The sequence below is a fragment of the Oryza sativa genome, chromosome 1 (genome assembly GCF_034140825.1).
Source record: "Oryza sativa Japonica Group chromosome 1, ASM3414082v1".
Taxonomy (NCBI): domain Eukaryota; kingdom Viridiplantae; phylum Streptophyta; class Magnoliopsida; order Poales; family Poaceae; genus Oryza; species Oryza sativa.
The window spans coordinates 39964139-39971203 of record NC_089035.1 but is presented as its reverse complement, the minus strand read 5'-3'; positions in this window follow the sequence as shown (position 1 = coordinate 39971203).

Genomic DNA, 7065 nt, shown 5'->3' with positions numbered 1-7065 from the left:
ATAAGGTTAAAAGGAAGGCAGATGGGACACTTGACAGATATAAAACTAGACTTATAGCAAAGGGGTTTAAACAAAGATATGGTATCGATTATGAAGATACTTTTAGTCCTGTTGTTAAAGCTGCTACTATTAGAATTATTCTGTCCATTGCTGTCTCTAGAGGTTGGAGTCTTAGACAGTTAGATGTTCAGAATGACTTCCTTCATGGATTCTTAGAAGAAGAAGTATACATGCAACAACCTCCTGGGTTTGAGTCATCCTCTAAACCTGATTATGTATGTAAATTGAATAAGGCATTATATGGGCTGAAACAAGCACCAAGGGCGTGGTATTCCAGGCTGAGTAAGAAACTTACTGAACTTGGTTTTGAAGCTTCAAAGGCTGACACCTCATTATTCTTTCTTAACAAAGGAGGGATAATTATGTTTGTCTTGGTATATGTTGATGATATAATTGTAGCTAGCTCTACAGAGAAGGCAACTACAGCACTTCTGAAGGATCTAAACAAGGAGTTCACACTTAAGGATTTGGGAGACCTGCACTACTTCCTTGGAATTGAGGTAACTAAAGTTTCCAATGGCGTTATCTTGACTCAAGAGAAGTATGCAAATGATATGCTAAAGAGAGTTAATATGTCAAATTGCAAGCCAGTTAGTACTCCTCTTTCTGTTAGTGAAAAATTAACTCTATATGAGGGATCACCCTTGGGTCCTAATGATGCAACACAATATAGAAGTATAGTTGGTGCTTTACAATACTTGACCTTGACAAGACCTGACATAGCTTATTCAGTAAACAAAGTTTGTCAGTTTCTTCATGCTCCTACTACCAGTCATTGGATAGCAGTAAAAAGAATCCTAAGATACTTGAACCAGTGCACAAGTCTAGGACTTCATGTACACAAGAGTGCTTCTACTCTTGTTCATGGGTATTCTGATGCAGACGGGGCAGGTAGTATAGATGACAGAAAATCAACAGGAGGATTTGCAGTATTTTTGGGTTCTAATCTTGTGTCCTGGAGTGCTAGGAAACAGCCTACTGTGTCAAGGTCAAGCACAGAGGCAGAATATAAGGCTGTGGCAAATACTACAGCCGAACTGATATGGGTACAAACCGTGTTAAAAGAATTGGGAATTGAGTCTCCTAAAGCTGCCAAGATTTGGTGTGATAACTTAGGAGCCAAATATTTATCAGCTAATCCTGTGTTTCATGCAAAGACAAAGCATATACATGTTGATTATCATTTTGTAAGAGAACGAGTGTCACAGAAGCTGTTAGAGATTGATTTTGTTCCATCAGGAGACCAAGTTGCTGACGGGTTTACAAAGGCACTGTCAGCTCGACTTCTTGAAAATTTTAAACACAATCTTAACCTAACTAGGTTATAATTGAGAGGGGCTGTGAAACAGTCTGTTCTATTATTCTGAACATGAGATATACATGCATACTCCAGTACTTGCGCATGTTCCAGTACATGCGACAATAGAGATCACTGGGATATGGTTCATTAGGATAAGGAGATTATCTCCAAATTTGTTTCACCTTCTTATCCATTGTAACTGAATACTGTAAGCCATGATAGAGGCTGTTTCTACCACTATTTAACAGAGATGCGGCCCGAGGCAAAGGGTTCAACGCTTCACATTTTATCACACTCACGAATATATAGGATCTATCACTCGGGCCTCCAAGGCCCGTAGGACTCTTATTCGGATCCCTATCCGAATTAAGCTCATATTAGATCTCCATCCAATCCCTTTATTCCGGCCCATTAAACATGCGACCCTGTAGGTTCATGTACACTCGGCTATAACCCGAAAACTTCTTTTCGGTCCACGCGTCAACAGCGGCCCCTAGCAGAACGTATTGACCCACCGGGCATACATAAATATCATATTGGCTGAACCTCTAGTGTATTCTTATATGAACCTTCACGATATCGATTAAGCTCAAGGCTAGATATGTGTCATCCTCTAATAGCTCAATCATTCACTCGAACCTATTGATAGATTATATAACTTGTGATTGACTCCTCAATCACCTTTGGTATGACCATACACTTCCATAATCTACAACATCGAGGGCCCAGAGATATCTCTCCATAGGAGGGGCAAATCCCATCTTGATTATTCATATCCCACTATATGTTTCATAGCATACCCGAAAACTACTTTTATAACTACCCAATTATAGAGTAGCGTTTAGTAGTCCCTAAGTAAGCTACTATACATGTTGAGAACTATGATAATTTCAGATCTAAGGATTCAACACCAACACTAAATGAGATCACTGATGACACAACACATATGGCTCTTGCAGTGTCTCATGTTGGGTCTATCCAACAACATATTCCCCAACATGTGTCCACATTATTAATTTGGTATCTCTATACCATGATCCATGAGACATGATCATCAATTAATACATGTGTTGATCATCTAAACATATTTGCTCCACATATGATATTTGATCAGGGATCCTTTAGAAATAGGAACAAACAACATAAAAAGTCTCATGAAAGAATCACATATTCATTAACCAATAATGAGTTATCTATTTCAAGGAACAATGTCGGATAAATATGTAAACATAGTGTGTGATACAATCATCTCTATGATTGCCTCTAGGGTATATCACTAACAATATATTGCTGCCCACCTCCTCCCCCATCCCCACGCGCCGCCATCGAGCTTATCGTCCCCATCCACAGCGACAAGGAGGGGGCAATGGCAGGCTGTATCTGCGCCGCTTCTGCTCAAGGAGCCCCGTCGCCGTGCCGCCACCGAGCTTGAGGGGAGAGGGGACATCGTCATCAGATGTCGTCGCAGCCGGTGAGTCGGTGACAATAAATGTTGTGGAAGCACTGATGGTCTGAGAGCAGGTACAATAGCAGGCTATAAGCCAGCTCCAAATATATTTTAAGGAGATAAACAAGGAGAGAGAAGAGCAGCAGGCTACAGATTTGTAGCCAGCTGTAGCGCGAAGAACTCCAAGACACAGTGTCTGTATGACAGGTGGGACAAGATATTAATAGTGTAGTATGTAACTATTGTATGAACGAGCTATTAAATTGGCTATAAATAAATTGGAGCTAGTAAACTTGCTCTAATGCATACTCATCCGGGAAGCACTGCCAGCAACCTGGGCTTCAGATGGAAGGAGCTAGATAGACACGTGGCAGAATTTTGGAGGTGTCTAACTTAAATTTTTATGGCGCCACATGGCCCAATCGGAGGCTTGATTCTTGACCCTCAAATCGTATATAGAGATATGCAGATACTGTCGAATCCCTCACGCTGATGGCCGGTGCAAGGTGCAAACTGGAGGTAATTAAATTGATGACTACTTGATTCAGCCCTGCCCTGTGCACCAAGTCATTGTGATTCTATAATCCACCTCCTGTTTTAATTAATAACTCTGATGGTTGATCAAGTTTGCTGCTCGATCTTCATCAGCTTAACGCCATCTGCTTTGTAGGTTTCTTTCTAGCCAAAGCAAAAACAGGAGAAAACTCCCCTCGCTCTGGAACACCTCCGTGCAGCAAACGCCATCCCTCGTCTGTTTTGTACTCCTAAAACGGAACGACTCATTAGCTATCTTTTTTAAAAAATCAGATTAATATATTTTTAAAGCAACTTGCATAACACTCTGTTTAATAATTTGAAAAGTGTGCGTGCGAAAAATAAGAAATACTATGTGTTGAGAAACTGAACCAACAACTCAGCGGGTTTACATCGTCTACCGTTGAGGCTGACGGCAAACATTGCAATTGCATTCATCCGTGCGACCGTGCCACACATCCTCCTATCAACAGCTGCGTGCAGTGATCCCACCATTATGATTAATTAGGGCCTACTAATCAGCAGAATTACTTATTTTTCCTCCAAAAAATCAGAAAATAGAATATGCACCGGTGGCAAAACACGCAAGAACAAAAGCAGAGTAGATTGTTTTTTAAGATTTGATGCATTCCATTTTTCTAACTTATATCAGTTTATATATGTGACATCCCAGCCTAGGGCTTAATAGAATTAATAGAATACTCATAAGTTACAACTTCTTTTCTGGAAGCCAATCTTCATATAACTCTGAGGTTAAACGTGCTTGGCCTGGAGCAATTTGGGATGGGTGACCGATCGGGAAATTCTAACCTCGTGCTTGGCCTGGAGCAATTTGGGATGGGTGACCGATCGGGAAATTCTTTCCGGGTGCATATGACTCTGAGGTTAAGCGTGCTTATCGGGAAATTCTTCCCGGGTGCATACGAGTGAAGACAACATATGCAGAATACGAGTGAAGACAAAATATGCAGAAAAGACTTGTGTTAATCTGTGAGGATAGTCAAATAAATGGCTGTGAGTTGTATTCTCAAGGATTTTGTCAGTACCTTCATTTCGCTACTAGTTTTTGGATGAAAAATACTATATCTAAGACATAGTAATAGTGCAACAATGCTGTTTTTGTCAAATGAATACTTCAATATTTTATAAGATACTCCCCCGTCCCAAAATATAAGCATTTTTGGAACGTGACACAGTCTTCGAGATACTACTTTTACCAACAATATATATATATAAGTAAGATGTTTTAAATAAAAGAGTTACATATTATGATATTTTGTTTAATAATAAATCTAGGAACATCAATTTTATATGATTGATATTTTTTAATTTTTTTTTCTATTAATAGTTAAAGTTGAAAATGTTTGACTTGTCATTATGCTAAAAATGTTTATATTTTGGGACAGATGAAGTATGTACAATTATTCGAGTATTTGGATAGCTCTTAGTATAAAAGAAGCTTGCTTTGCTGTAGTATTATGCTCTGCTTTACTTCTGTGCTCGCGCGCTTTGCTGCCGAGTGCGTATTCTATTTGCTGATTTTTTTTAAAGAGAAATAATTAATTCTACTGATTAGTAGTCCCTAATTAATCATAATGGTGAGATCACTTCATGTAGCTGTTGATAGGAAGATGTGTGGCACGAATAAATGTAAATGCATCGGCAATGTTTGTCGTCAACCTCAACGGCAGACGATGCGAACCCCTGCTCAGCCTAATAATTGACACTGGATGAGTGAAAATTATTCTACCATATTGTGCCAATTTTTAATCTAATTTTCTCGCCCACGTGTAAACTCTGAATGCTCACTGTCAAACAGGTGATTGTTGAGCTCGCTCTGTTGTACTTACAAAGTTAAAAACATCATAGTAAACCAAATAAAAGAACTCCGTATCTTATATTTATAAGGTGTTTTACTTATTTTCTAAATCAAACCATCTAAGAAACCAACAATATAAAAAGAATTCAAAGGTCGGTTTTTTAGCGTATTTTTATAATATAATATTATAAGTTGTTTTGACTTTAGTCAAAATTAAATTGCTTTAAGTTTAACCAAGTTTGTAAAAAAATAGTAGTAATATTTAAGTTAATACAAATATATTACGAAAATATATTCAAGAAAACTAATATAATATTATAAATATTACTATATTTGTCTATAAACTTAGCTAAACTTGAGTTAGTTTAACTTTGATCAAAGTTAAAACGATATATAAACTAAAACGGAGGAAATATTTGTTTGGACTTGATTAAACTTAGGAAAAAAATCCATTTTGTTTTACTACGACGTGGACAACGCGGGGTCTGGAGGCAACGAGGTACAGCTCGTCCAGGGTCTCCAAGGCCACCGGCTAGGATGGAGATGGACAACTTCGGCTCGCCGTATCAGCAGGCGTGGCCACCAGCGCAGGCCACCGTCGACGTCGTCGGGTCGGTGGAGACGTACGTCGCGCGTTAGGAAGAAGAGGTTCTAGCCTTCTAGGATGTTCTTGTCAGCTGCAAGCAGAAGGTTGAGGCCTTGGAGGCTATAGAGACACCGGCGAGGCGGCGACAGCGCCGCTTCGGGAAGGTGAGGGTCAGGGGGTTGGTGGTGACGGTGGCGGAGGAGGGGAGGAGCTGACGGGATGCAGCCCGCGCAGCTTCTGGTCGCCTGCGCTGAGGCGGTGGTGTGTGCTGCGACCGCGCGCAGGCGGCAACGCTGTAGGCCGGCGCGCCCGTGCACGGCACGGCGTTCCAGCGCGTCGCATACTTCTTCGTGCAGGAGCTCCTGGACCGGCGAGCATCCGCCGGCGTTGGGCCCTGCGAGCATGGCGTTCTGCATCCTGTAGTCGTCGTGCGCGCGGGAGGCGCGACGGCGTGCGCGGCGAGGCGTTCCGTACCTGTGGTTCGCGCACTTCGTGGCGAACGCGTGCACGCTGCAAGCCTTCTAGGGAGAGAGCAACGACCACGTGGTGGACCTGGGCATGACACTGGGCCTCGACGGCGGAAACCAGTGGCGCGGCCTCCTCGACGGCCTAGCCGCCCGAGCTAGCGGGCGAGAGCGAAGATGGATTCTATTAACTCAGAGTGGACGTTCACCCGTTTATTGTATGTTTACTAGATGGTTACGAAAATTTTTTAAAAAAATTGACAAAATAGATCAATATCTAATATATCAATCCACAAACATGCAAGTTCAAATTCAACTTCTACAAGTTGTAACAAAAATAACAAATTTAATTGTAAATATGCATATGTAATTTGAGTTTTGTTTGTTATTTTTGTTATAATTTTTAGAAGTTGAATTTTAACATGCATGTTTGTGGATTGATATATTATATATTGATATATCTTGTTCATTTTTTTTCATTTTTTTTCTCATAACCATTTAGATGAGATACAATAAACGGGTGGACGTTTACTCGAGCTGTTAAAATAGTTTCCCAACATGAATGATGAATATTACTACGTGTCAAGATTATGAATACCACGTACCTAATAGTAGTTGACTAAATCTCGGCAGGACCCACCACATACTATGTCTTATACGAAAACTAACCTCGGATATGGAGGGAGTTCCGGATAAAGAAAGACAACTAGAGTTCTACATGAAAACGAAAGGACTACTCAAATTGTATCCATATTAGTTTCCCTAGTTCTACTTGGACAAGGGGACACCTATAGGTATAAATACAAGGCCCCCTAGGAGGACAAGAGACACGGAACAATAGATCAAACACAAAAT